We start from the raw sequence: 14,095 nt of genomic DNA on the forward strand, positions 1-14,095 counted from the left end.
AATACAATCTTTTACAGATCTTGTTCAGACTACAAAAGAAGGAAATTTTCACTATATATGATTTTTTTATTGGGCAGCTTTTCTTTGATGAGTTGTACGGACAACTCCAGATACAGAAGCAGAAGTCTGTGTACTTTAAAGGAATTAATGTTGTAAATTAGAGACTTTTACACAGTTAACTACCACTGGTGCTTTTCACCATAGTGCGCACCTGCCACAGAAACAGTGATGTTAGGTGTTGTAAGGCTACTGGGACAAGTCAGTAAGTAACAGGTGCTATTATTTCCCTTCCCTTTATATGATTATTGTGCTAAGCTCATTAGGCACCTTATGCACTCAGTCCTTTGGAAACTCCTGCAAGATGAGTGCTGTTGGCAGCACCATTTTATAGTCCAAGATGCCTTCTAGCAGACCTCAAAAGCACATTTTTAGTCTGACATAGTTTATGTCACTCTTTCTCTTAGTCATAAAAAAGAACAAACCCAGTATAAAATATAAAGGAATTAGAAATGACAATGACTCTGAGTTAGTAAAATAAATTCTACAAAAAAGAAAAAAAAAAAAAAAAAGTCACAGGAGCAAGACCAGCATGTGTCTCTCCAGTTTGGTCTATTAAAAATAGTTCAAGAGCTTCTTGCATGAGTTGACCACTCCTATGTTCTAGGACTATGCTGGATTCTAAGGATGCAACAGGAGAGACACTGCCTGCCTAGAAAAAACACTCAGACTAAGTAGAGAAGGAAGTCTGCATAGACAATAATTATAATAAAATGCACCATATAAATCATATACAAACAATAGAAGTGTGTCACATATAGATATTTTAAAATAAAGATTATAAATATTGGTACTAATACATATGAATGTTTTACTAGTCATTTCCTAAGAATATTTGCAAGGATCACAAATTTTTATATATAAAATGCCTACTTGATAAGAGATGTTTTCTTTCCCTATTATCTAACACTGCATTTTACTCCAAAAATTTGACAGTTTTAGGATTAGACAGGGCTTGAGGGATCTCTTCATTCTCCTGCATCCCGTCATCTCTATCCTAACATACCAGACAGATGAGAAAATACTTTTGTAGGCAGCCAGGGAATGTGATTTCACAATTTCACTCAGTAGCCCTTTCCAAAGTTCAACAATCTACAGGGTCAGCCAGCTTTCTCTCCCATGTTATCCTAAGGGCCAGTATTTTATTCTTTCTAGAGAAGAAAAAAATCTAAGCTCTTGGTTAACATAATTCTGAAAATATTTTGAACTGTAGCAATTCAAGCTTCCCTAGCAACCTCAAAGTTTTACTTCAAAATTTTATACCTATATAACCTAATTCCTCGTCACCATCACCATTACCAGTCTCAGCCTAGTGGCCTCAAAGCAATACATTCAAATATAAATAAAAGGGAGTGCTTTGTCTCTGAGTGCCTAGCAACTGGCATGTCCTGAGAGGTTGTGGCGAAGCCTCCAAAGAAGACACGAGAGCTTGGCATCTTCGATTGAAGCCCGGAGAGCGGCAACACCAAAACCAGAGTCATGAGCAACAGCGGTGTACAGAACTATGGTGATCAGAAATCCCGTTCTGTTTCCAGAAGTGGAAGTGCTCAAGGATCGGGGAAATCTGCCAAGAGTAGCCCTGCAAGGTCTCGCTCCAAGGAAGATTCCAGGCATTCCAGATCAAAGTCCAGGTCCAAATCTGAATCTAGGTCTAGATCCAGAAGAAGTTCTTATACAAGGTCAACGTCTCGATCTCGTTCACATAGACGTTCCCATAGCTGGTCTTACAGTCCATATTATTGCAGATGCCACAGCCATGGCCATTTTCTCATGTCTACTTGAAGGCATGATGTTGGGAATCAGGCAAATCCTGACTCAAACTGTTGTCTTGGAGTGTTTGGGTTGAGCTTGTACATCACAGAAAGAGATTTAGGAGAAATATTCTCTAAATATGGCCAAATTGCAGATGTGTCTATTGTGTATGACCAGCAGTCTAGGTGTTACAGAGGATTTGCCTTTGTGTATTTTGAAAATGTAGACAATGCCAAGGAAGCTAAAGAACATGCCAACGGAATTGAACTTGATGGGCATAAATCAGAGTGGATTTCTCTACAACAAAAAGACCACATACCCCAACACCAGGAATTTACATGGGGAGACCTACCTATGGCAGCTTTTGTCACCGAGATTACTGTGACAGAGGCCATGACTGTGGCTATGAGGATCGGGATACTACGGCAGGTCATACAGAGGAGGTGGTCAAGGAAGATGTGGATGGAGAGCTGCTCAGGACAGAGATCAGATTCACAGAAGGCGGTCACTTTCTCCTTATTACAGTCGTGGAGGATACAGATCATGCTTCAGATCTCAATCCTACTCACCTCATTGCTGTTAAACCATGAAGATGAAGACTTTCTGAAACCTGCCATAGAGTTGGGATGTTGCTTGTGGACAATATTTTTATTGTCTGTTTAAAAAATGAACAGTGGGGCTGGGGAGATGGCTCAGTAGAATAAGCGCTTGCCTGGTAAGCACAAGGGCCTGAATTCAATCCCCAGTTCCAAAAAAAAATAGGTGGGGCAAAAAGTGAACAGTGCCTAGTGAAGTTAGGTGACTTTTACACCTTTTAGGATGACTACTTTTGGTAGAGTTGAAATGCTATTTTTATTCTGCATTTGTATAGTTCAGTGCTTTGTTCAAAGTTAAGTGTTTTCAGAGAAGCATGTTTTGCATGTATTTTGTTACAGTCATAAATTTTGACTGCTGAGAAGTTTCTATTATACAAAAACTTAATTTAAAAGATTTTTCTACTAAATCCAGGGTAATCTGAAGATTGAAGCCTGTATGCAAAAATGCTATCAAATGGCAAAAAGCAATGATAAAATTTGATTTTTATTTTTCTTTCGAACATTGATGCTTAGCAGAACTATTCAGATTTGTTATCAGTAAATTCAGAGGCAAAAATATACATTTTCCTTCAGTCCATGAAACGAACTATATTTGATACACCTGCAACTAAGTGTTAAAAATGTGCTCTGTAATTCTATACTGCTATTATTAGAACTAAGTTTCTCAATGCAGCAAATGCTTAATGCTTATATAAATGTGGATTTGTCAGCCTTTATGTAATTATGTTTAGCAGGGAATAAGGAAAGAGTTAAACATTGTGTATGACTTAAGGCTATTTCTTGAAGCTGTTAAAAGGGAATAATGGTGTTTCAACTAGTTATCAGCAGATGACAATACATTCTACCACACATGTACTCTTGTTCTTCTAGCTTTTAGACCATTAAAAAACTGGGTGCTATAAAGTACAGGATAAGAGAAGGGAATGCTACATGTGTGTTGTGGATGAACCGAAGACTGCCTGTTCATTTTTTAAATATTATTTTCAGGTCCTTCGTTTATCAAAAGAGACCCAATTTCACTCAGATGTTTTGAGAACTGTGTTAAATAAATGAAAACGAAGAAGAAGAAAAAAGAGTCAATCTATCTTTTTAGGCTGGGTGTGGTAGTTCGCATTTGTAATCTCAGCACCTGGGAGCCTGAGGCAGGAGGGTGTCCATCAGTTCAAGGCCAATCTGGGCTACATAGAAAGTTGAAGACCAACCTCAAAAAAAAAAAAAAAAAAAAAAAAAGCTATCTTTTTACTGCTAGAAACAAAAGTAAACCCAAGTGTTGCTGAACAGGCTCTTATAAAGCATATACCCTAATTTATTTCCCAATGGTTTATAAATATTCTTAAAATAAATATTAACATATTTAAATTCTTAAATGCATTGTTTTTGACAAATTAAATTCAGTTCTTTGATCTGAAGATAAAGATGATATTCAATCCCTGGTTCTGCAAAAAAAAAAAAAAAAAGATTGAGAAGCTTTTGCTTTTAACTATAATAGAAGGACAGACTAAGGATGTAGTTTAGTGATAGAATTATTACTTTGCATGGTGTTTGGTCCCCAGCACCACAAAATAAATAATAAATAAAATAGAAGGAGATGCTAAATAAAAATTAAGTTGACAAATCACAAAAATGCTTTTTCAAAAATGATTTTGGATGTGTAATGAGCACTGAATCTGCTACCAGATAAATGGGGTCACTGCTCTGATTATATCTCACCATGTGGTTCAAGAGCCTATGGGAAGGGCTTCTGGGAACAGTTTGGTATCGATTGAACTCAGGCCCTTGCACTCGCCAGGCAAGTGCTTATTCTACTGAGCCATCTCCCCAGCCCCAATGTGGGAACAGTTTGGAAAGGTTCAGAGATGTCATCTGAAAGAGTAGAGGTGGAACACTTTAGGATGTTCTGTGTGGGAGATTCTAGTGAAAGCTGAGAGGACAAGAAGGCTGAGAGCAATCCTGCAGGTAAAGGCCAGATTCAGGAGGTTTCTGCAGGGAAGGACTCCATTGGCTGTTGGCCTCCAGATGGTGTGTTTTATGGCTAGGCAGAAAGTTTGTCTGCATTTTTTTGTGTCCAGAAACTTTGCCTCGAACTAAGATTAAAGGTGGTGGACTATTTAATGTGGTAACTGAAATTTCAAGGCTGTCAAATGTTGAGGAAGTGGCATGGCTATTATTAGGACATCTAGTCAGATTTATGTTGAGAATCAAGAGCAAAGAGATCAGCAGGATAATTTAAAATGTTGTGAGTTTTGCCAGAAAAGAAGCTCTAGTAAAGTTGTGGGCTGCAATGATAGAGCTGAGGATATCTTGACTGATGATAAGAAACAGGAGAATATAAAACATGGCCTTAGGGCATCACAAAAATCAGCAAGTGCTCAGCTTTTGCAACCTCAAAATTACAGAAGTGAAAACATTTGCTTTAAAGAGAAAGACACAGAGCACCATGTTCAGGAATGACAGTGGCCATATCATGTTCCAGAATGGCGGCAGCAAAGAGAATTTGTTTCTTGAAATTGGCTTCAGAGTGCCCAGTGATCCAGGCACTCGACCCCTACAGCCAAGAGAAAGGGAAACCTGGCTACTCTTCCAGCTGGCAGCAGACCTTGGCATCATTCACATGGTGCTGGGTTCATACTTTTTTTAAAAAAATGTATTTGGTTGTTACAGGGTCTAGCTATGTAGCTTGGAATTGTGGTAATCCTCTTGCTTTCAACCTCCTCAGTGCTGGGATTACACCACTAAAATGTAATCCATTAAAGTATCCACAGGCTTAAACCACTAAGCCCAGACTCTGGCCTGCTCAGTCCACCTTGGGGGTGGGACTGGCATGGCATGTGGTGCCCGTGTTTCAACCATGGTCCCTGGCTTTGCCTAAGCTTACCTAAGCAGGCACTTTAGTCTGCTGAGCTATCTTGACAGCCCCAACTCACCCCTCTTAAATCCTGATATGTGGTTCACTGATGAAAGGAAACCCTACACTCCTATGGGCAGGCCATCTTCCCAAGCAAGTTGCAGTCATGCACTATTAAGGGCACCAGAGAGACATGACTGAAGTCTCCTCAGGAAACCAAAAGGCTGATAGGGAAGCAGAAAGTGAAGCCTTATGAACCTTTAATACTTCAGCCTTTTTTTTTTTTTTTTTTTCCAGAACCAGGGATTGAGCTCAGACCCTTGTGCTTGCCAGGGAAGTGCCTATTCTACTGAGCCATCTCCCCTGCCCCAAGACTCCAGCCTTATTGCCAGTTTCTGAAGAACCATTAAAACCAGGCTATATTCCTCAGGAAGATAAATGGGCAAGGGGAATTAAAAAGGGACTCTGGTTTTATTTAGAAAACAAGCTGGTCTTTCCTTAAAGAACAAAGTGGAAGGCTACAAAAACACTTTATGATTCCTTCTATATGGGAAGAAATGCTACATTGGAAATGGTAATTTGAGTTTTCACAGGACTAGGATCAGCAGTAACTACCCAACAAGTCTACAAACCTTCCCCCTTATGCCTACAACAGCACAGACAAGCCCAAACCACCTCCTTTCTTAGAACATGTACAGAGGAGAGGGATGTACTATGAGGAAGGCTGGCAATTAGACTTTGCCCACATGCCACCTGGCTTCAGCTAGCAAAAGTAGATTTGAGTAAGTAAGATTGCTTGTTTCCTGAACAAAGATCTCACAGTTTAGCAGCTGAGCAAAGGCTTTCAGAGTGCAATGGAAAGCGAAGGGGTCTCATGTTGCAGCAGGTGAAGTCCTTCCTGTTTAAAGACCCTAGCACTATGCCAAGAAGACGGGATCATTTTCACTCCAATACTGTGTTCAGTGGCTCACTCAGGGCCAGGGCTGTATTTCATGCATTCTTGTATTTCTGAAAATAGAACATTCCTTTAAAAATATGTCTTTGTTAAATATCTGTTGGATCATTTTAAACTGCCTTCTTATTAGTCACGTGTGGTATGTAGAAAACACCACAAAGGAGCCTGAACTACTTTCATGGGTCTCTCTTTGAACAGAGGTGCAGACAACTACTGTTCAAGTTACACATATAACCTAAGAGGGGTAACTAACACTTCAAACAATAATAGGTCACTGGTACTGTCATCAAAATAAAAGTTTTAGGTTGTTTTTTTTTTTTTTTTTTTCTTTTTCTTATATCTGGTATCGTCAGGAAGAGCTTCAGAGGAAAGGAACAGAGGGAAAGTGGTTGTGATAAATGATAAAATCTGAGTGGTGGAGAAAGGAGAGAGAAGTTTAGCAAATGGGAAGAACAGAATATAAAAATTAATTGATCAATTCACTCTTTTCATCCTTGACTTTATTATTTCTTGGTCCATGCAATTATCACTGTGTCTAATAACAAGGCAGAGCCAGGTATGGTGGTAAACACCTGTAATCCCAGCACTCAGGAGGTTGAAGCAGGAGGATGACTGGATCACCACTACATAGTGAGTCCAAGAAGGCCTAATCTACATAGTGAAACCCTGTCTCAAAATAATAAACAAATATAACATACATAAATGCATACTTCTATAATACATACATGGCAGAAATAATATCAATGAATTAAATTGTAAATCCTTCTTTCTTATTTATTTATTATTGTGATTATTATTTTTGCATATCTGGGAATTGAACTCACGTCCTTGCACTTTGCAGTGAAACGCTTATTCTACTGAGCCATCTCCCTGGCCTCCTAAGCTTTCTTTCCTGTTAGGCTTTGTTTAACTCAAAATATTCTGCCTGACCTTTTGTTCTTATCCCTCAGCAAAAACCCACAGTGGTTCCCGATCCCTCCAATCTATAAGAAGACATCATAAATTATGATTCTTCTATAGCTCATTTGCCCTGAAGTCTGATTTTTATTTTTTTTTACCCACTCAGACTGCTGATATTATTATTAAGAATTAGCAGCCCATCCCTAAGCATGCACTTCTATTTCCTGAACAGACCACAGTTCTCATAGACACTGTCTCCCAAGTAACATCTCATAAATACATCTTCCCTTTTTGTCAAATCAAAATTTATGTTATCCATCAAGGAATTCACATAAATGTGAACTTATAAGTAAGAAAGTTTGTAAGGAATCAGTTTTGGACTGAAGTACTCCACTATTTGGAAAAAACACTTGTGGTAAAACTGGGCATGAAATATGAATACTATTTAGCTTTTGGCTAAATAGAAGCATAGGAAATTGATCCCAGAATCTCCAACAATTATAAGCATACCTGAGATGGGTGGAGGAGTCCAGGCACACACAGACTGGTTAACAGTTTAATGCCCATATAGTCAGTTTCACGAAGGCAATTGTTTTCATATTTATCTAGGAACCTATTCAAATTCCCTCAGAAGTCAAGATAACAAACCCATTGTAAGCATGCAATATGCCTCATCTGAAAATTATTAAATCTGTACTCCTTTCACTGAGATAGTTAAACTATATCTGTTCCCTTCTCTCTTTACCTTTTCTTGTGCATGTCAGCCCTGCCCCCAAAGCATGCTGAAATGGCAATTGAGACTTGGCATGGTGGTGCACACCTGTAATCCCAGTGCTTGGGAGGCTGAAAATAGGAGGATCACTACAAGTTTGATCTGTGTAATGAGACCCTATAGACCCTGTAGACCCTGTACTAAAAATAAAAACTTTTCTTGAAGATTTGTTTTTGTTTTGGTACTGGGAATCAAACTCAGGATCTAATGTTTTCCAAAATTTCAAATGGAAAAGTCTTTCCTACTGACTTCAGACCATTTTCCACATAGGAAGAGGTGAAATTCAAAAACTGGATCTCACCTTTTACCTTATTTGTTTTTATAGCTACAGAGAGAATAATAAAAGCCAAACTACAAGTCTTTATCTCTTGCACTGCTAACCCAGCCCTGTGCTGGATGAATAGTGAAATCTGTATCAAGCACTCAAAGATAGATAATACAAAATCCTTTGTTCCTATAAAACTGGTTTATTTTAGAGGATTTGTGTTTTTTAAGTCACTCTATAGTTCAACACTGGCTTTGAACCCAGTATGTTCTGAGGCCCAGTGTGGCCTAAGACTTACAACCATACTCCTGCTTCAGCCTCTGAATTTTTGGGATTACAAGTGTATGCCACCATACTCAGTTCAGGACCTTGTACTCTTTTTTAATTTTTTTTTTGGTAGGTGGGGGGTTAACCAGGGATTGAGCTCAGGACCTTGCACTTACCAGGCAGGTGCTTATGCCACTGAGCTAGCTCCCTGGTATAGGACCTTGTATTCTTGATTTGTAACTCTTTTAATTTGGTTTGGTTTAGTTTTCTGTGATCTCCACACTGAATTCAATTTAAACATTCCTTGCCTATGACAGTATGTAAGCTTTCTCCACCCTGCTGCTTGAGAATAGGAATACAACAGCATGGACATTTGAGCAAACTTTGAGTTTGACTAGTGTCCTCCTTATGGATAAATTCTGGATTGCTAGGCATTTACACAGTGAAGGAGGGTATAGCAGCCACCAAACAGCAGCCCAAGGAGGCTTCCTGATCCTTGATTATTTTGTTTTTTTAAGATTCTAAGAAGGGCTGGGGAGATGACTCAGTGGAATAAGCGCTTGCCTGGCAAGTGCAAGGGCCTGAGTTCAATCCCCAGTTCTGTAAAAAAAAGAAAGAAAAGGAAAGGAAAAAGATTCTAAGGACATTAACTAATTAACTTTAATTTTGTTGAAGATTCAAATAAAAGTAGTATCCAAAACACATTTTCAACAAAATTTTGTGTATAATATAAACAAACAGCACCAGGGACTGCTATAAAATGTCATCATACAGTTTCTGTGCAGGCTGCTTCACTAATAAATGGGAGTCAACTTATTTTAAATGATTGTGACTGATGAAAACTATTCCAACTGTTCATCAAATGCCAGGTGGTATTTTTCCAGATATTTCAGGCATCCAGATAAATTTGATCTGTACTCTGACCAACAACTTGAACTGTGCAGCTTAAGTGCAGAAGCGTCACTCACACAGTGTTGAAGCAGGTGATGCAGCCTGTGTGGAAACGCACCGCGTGTGCGCAGGCTCAGGTTGCCTTCAGCAGAAACACTGTCTGTCTGGGAGATCACCTGCATTGTGACGGCTTGTCAGGTAGGTCACGCTCGTCAAAATACCTGCTAACCAAGCAGATCTATAAATTCAAAGCAGGAGCCCTTTCATCATCTTGCTGTCACTGACAGCCTCACTTCAGAGCATCTTCAGGGATTAAAGGTTTTTAAGGAAAGCCAATAAGGCATAGAACCACCTCCCTGGTTCTGGAGTAAAGTCTCTTTTCTCCAAACCAATTGCTCAGATATTCCAAGACACTAGTTACTGTTGCCTGATTCATTCTGCTGAGAATAAGAAATCCAATTTGGACATAATCAATCCCAGGACTTTCATTTATGGTTGGCCCAACAGCACATAATCTCCTAGACAGAAGTTTTTCCAATCTTCTTCGTCTTCAGATTTTGGCCTAGTCACGTTACTGTCCAACTGCTGTGACTTCTGTGTTTATTCATATTCTTTCAAACATCTGAAAACTGTGCCACTTGTTGCAGCCACCACTGAAGTGTTGGGGAATAACCTTCAGGGGCAGGTTGGTATCCTGAAAAAGAAACATTCACACTTTGCTGCCTTTTCAGTTTCTTTGGGTCAATTTGAGCTACTACAACATAGGGGCACCGTGCTGCTTTGACTTTTCCATCAAATTGCAGAGCTCCTCTGGCAGCAGCTGAAGCATCAACTTTTCCACTGTAGACTCCACAGGTACCCACGCCATAGTCGCGGATCCTGTCAGTCCCGAAGAACATGTGCACAGAGGCTAGGTCATGGCGCAGGCACACAAGTAAGCCCCTTTGGCCCTGATCCTTAATCTTATGAAATCATGTGAAAGAACTCTCCACCATTTCCAGAATTCTCACTACCAGTTCTACTGACTTTACAAAATGTGATATGGCTCCTACTGAACCATGTACACTAGGCACCAGGAGGTATAACAACCACAACCCTTGCACCTGTGTGACTGTTCTCTGATGTGACACTGCCTGTCCTCTAAAAAGGTTCTCTCAGTGTTCTGCTCTCCTCCACAACTAGGAAGAATGATGTGAATGAACCAACCCATTCAGGTCATCCCCAACAGTCATATGTTCTGATATAATAAATCTGATTCAATAATTAATAGGATTGCATTTTCCTGACAATTTTCTTTTTATACTTATTATTAACATACATTAATTTTATAGGCTGATGGGATTCATCATGTATTTTCACACAAGCATGCAGGGTATGTTGATCATGTTCTCCTGTGTTTCGCTGCACCTTCCTTTGACTTTCTCTCTTCCTAGACCCTCATGATCATTTCCACTTTCAGGTCAACTTTTATTTTGTGTCATTTTCTCAGTTTCCACCTGTGAGAGAATGTACAATTCTTGTCTTTCTGTGTCAGCTTATTTCACTTAACATAAAATAACATGAAGTCCCACACTTTCATCCATTTTGCTTCAAATGTTAGGGTTTTAATCTATTTGATGAATAACATATTTTCTTTCTCTTTTTTTGGCAGAACTGAGCCATTCCCTGGCTCCAATAAATTTTCTTTATGCATTCACCTATTGGAAAACACCTACGCTGATTCCATATTTTACTCTTGTGAATAGTGCTGAACCCACTTGGGCATGTTCAAATGCCCAAGTTTTGTACGTTCATGTCATTTTCTTTTGAATCATGAGTATCAGAACTGATGCAGGGTGCTGGGTCCTGAGACTTAGATTCTTGTGTACCTTGAGCAAAGAAGTGCAAGTGTACATCCAATGGCAAAAGAAAAAGCATCTGCCTTTATTGAAGATGATAGGGGAGATTTGCTCAAAGCATGTGGGTTCATGGGAGCAGAAACAAAAGGTAGATGAACAGAGAACGAAGTGATGCATGGTGGCAGGAAAAATGGGAAAACAATGACAAATCAGGCTTCAGGATTTAATCGCTATGAGCCCCACCCCCAGGACATGTCTCACTGGATCTTCTGGATACGATTGATAAGGTGCTGAGTCATCTCAAGGGTGTCTGGTGCACATGAATTTCCAATAATCCACACTTATAATCATATGTACGACGTGCACCCCTTGTGTATGAACCATTAATGAATTTTTAAAAATGTATTGGGTACAGGTTCTCACTATGCAGTTTGAACTTATAGTGATTCTCCTGTTTTCAGCCTCCCCAGCACTGGAATCACAGGTGTGTGCCACCACGCCTGGTCTCTGTGGCTGATTCGGTGCACCCAGGGGCAGGGCCAGTGCACATGTGGTGCAAGAAATCGAACCCTATTCTATTTTGCCAGCCCCGTTAATGAATTTTGAGTGGGATTTTATTCAACTGGATGTGGCAGAACACACCTGTCATCTCGATACAGGATAACAGGATATGATACAGGAGATGAAATGTAAAAATACTATGTATTCCAACCTGTTAGATGTCTGATATGCCAAGTTCATTCTCTCTATAAATCAAAGAGGGTAAGGGATATGGCTTAGTAGCATAAGCACCTGCCTGGCAAGTGCAAGGTCCTGAATTCAATCCCTGCTACTGCAAATAAAATAAATAATAAAAATCAAAGAATGAATTCTAGGAACAACAGAGGTTAAGAGCAGGAAATATTTGTTCAGAGGGAGAGACACAGCTCATGAGAGGCAGGAGAGGCCCCAAGCACCCCAATTTACAGGAAAAATTTATAGAGCCAACCATGTGGACATGACATGGGTTACAGCTATGACTAATTCATAAAAGTACTCTTTTTTAGGAAATGAAGTGTTTGGTGACCTTGATCATGCAGCAGGCTGATTGATGTCTATCTAGGGATCATAGGCCTGCTATTTGTCATTTAAAGAACAATAATGACCTGGTCATTTCATCTTTACCTTGAGGCCTGATCTTCAACAGATGTAGCTCCCACCACAACTGAGATACATTGCATCTTTGTCCTGGCTCTCTTGAGGACCTAGCCCTATATGACTGCCTATACTATTTCTGCCTATCTTAGCTACCTATAATAATAATCTCAGCACTCCAAAGTAGAGGCAAGAGGATTTCCAGGAGTTCAAGAACAATCTGGGCTACATAGTGAGTTCAAGTCCAGCTTGCTCTATATAGCAAGATCTTATCTCAAAAAAACAAAGGAACAGGGGCCAAGGAGATGGCTCAGCAGAATAAGCACTTGCCTTGTAAGTGCAAGGGTCTGAGTTTAATCCCCAGTTTCACACACACCAAACAAACAAACAAACAAAACTACTAGGTAATGAGAAGGTATAGTCCTGCTCTTGTATATGATGAGGAAGAAACTGTCAAGTGTAGACCTAGACCCAATGGCAAGAAGCTACATTTACTGAAATCATAGGAAGATGGGCTCAGGGCAGGTGTGTGCTGAGAAAAGATACAGCACAAACAGAAAAGTGGTGACAAGGGAACAGGAAAGCAAAAGCATGAAGCACACAAATTACACCACTCATCCTTTAGCAGTAGCGTCTGGTCAATCAGGCATCAGAGTTAAAGGTTGTGCTTCAGCCCAGGTGCCTGTCCTGAATCTCTCTCTAGATGCCATTGAGAGAATGCTGTGACCTTTTAGTAGCTCTGTAATGGTTGATACATTGTATTAACTTGAAAAGTGTAAAAGTCTAAGCTTTTCAGCAGGCCAATAAACACCTCACTTTGTAAACATCCTCATCCTGTGCAAGAGGAAAGCAAGGAGATGGTGTGGGTGCGGAACCTGCCCTGGGAAGTCGTAGCCTGCTTACAATGTAAGGGGGGAAAAGAGGCTTTCCTCGGGCCAGCGACATAGCTCAGCACACTAAGCCCTGGGGTTGGATCCTGGCACCACCTGCCCTGCTGGCCCTGCCCCTGGGCACAATGAGCTGGCCACCAAGTCTGGGCGTGGTGGTGCACACCTATAATCCCAGCACTGGGGAGGCTGAAAACAGGAGGATCACTACAAGTCCAAGCTGTGTACCAAACACATTTAAAAAAAAAAATTAAAAAGCTTTCCCTTTTCTCCTTTTGCTCCTGTTGCTTTTGCTCTTTCTGCTGTCTTCTGTCTATATTGCTATATAAATCAGGCTGGCCTTGAACTCACTCGAAAAGTTGCCCCTGTGACCCGCCACCCTGCTTTGGAGCCTACTGATTATAGGCTGAAACTTGCACAAACTGTGAGGTAAACAAATTTTTCCTTCCTTAATTTTGGGCACCAGGTATTTTGTTTCAGCAATGAAAGCAAAGCAACTAAGACAAGCTCTCAACACATACCTGTTCCAGAACTCACTCTGATCTTAGTTACATGCATACCATGTAGTACATGTTTATGAGCCCTTAATGAGGTTTGAGCAGTGTGACAGTGACTGAAGGTCAGGTTAGGGGTCCAACATGCATGTTCTCTTGAAGAGATCTTCTGAGTTACTGCTATGTGATTTTCTGCCTCTGTTTGGACAATGGAAGGAAGAATGGCCATAAGGTACTACTTAAAATTAACTGGGTGGAAAGGAGGGACATCCTGAGAGCTATTGTTTTTAACTCTACTGGCAGTGGCAGTGAATATGGAAGTAAACAGTCACAATGCAGTAAAATATGTGCTATCCTGGAAGTACATAGATGCTATGTGCAAATAAATAAATAAATAAATAATATATGTCTAATTAATTTGGCTAGAGAGCCAGAAACTATA

General features: G+C 40.0%; 2 pseudogenes; one reads left to right on the plus strand and one right to left on the minus strand.

Moving 5' to 3' along the window:
- Nucleotides 1–1,536: 1,536 nt before the first annotated feature.
- Nucleotides 1,537–2,392, plus strand: LOC101589551 (annotated as a pseudogene).
- A 7,080-nt stretch (nucleotides 2,393–9,472) lies between these two features.
- On the minus strand, nucleotides 9,473–10,168 carry LOC101589949 (annotated as a pseudogene).
- Between the last annotated feature and the right edge of the window lie 3,927 nt (nucleotides 10,169–14,095).

The sequence above is a fragment of the Octodon degus genome, unplaced genomic scaffold (assembly GCF_000260255.1).
Source record: "Octodon degus isolate 3935 unplaced genomic scaffold, OctDeg1.0 scaffold00467, whole genome shotgun sequence".
NCBI classification, from domain to species: domain Eukaryota; kingdom Metazoa; phylum Chordata; class Mammalia; order Rodentia; family Octodontidae; genus Octodon; species Octodon degus.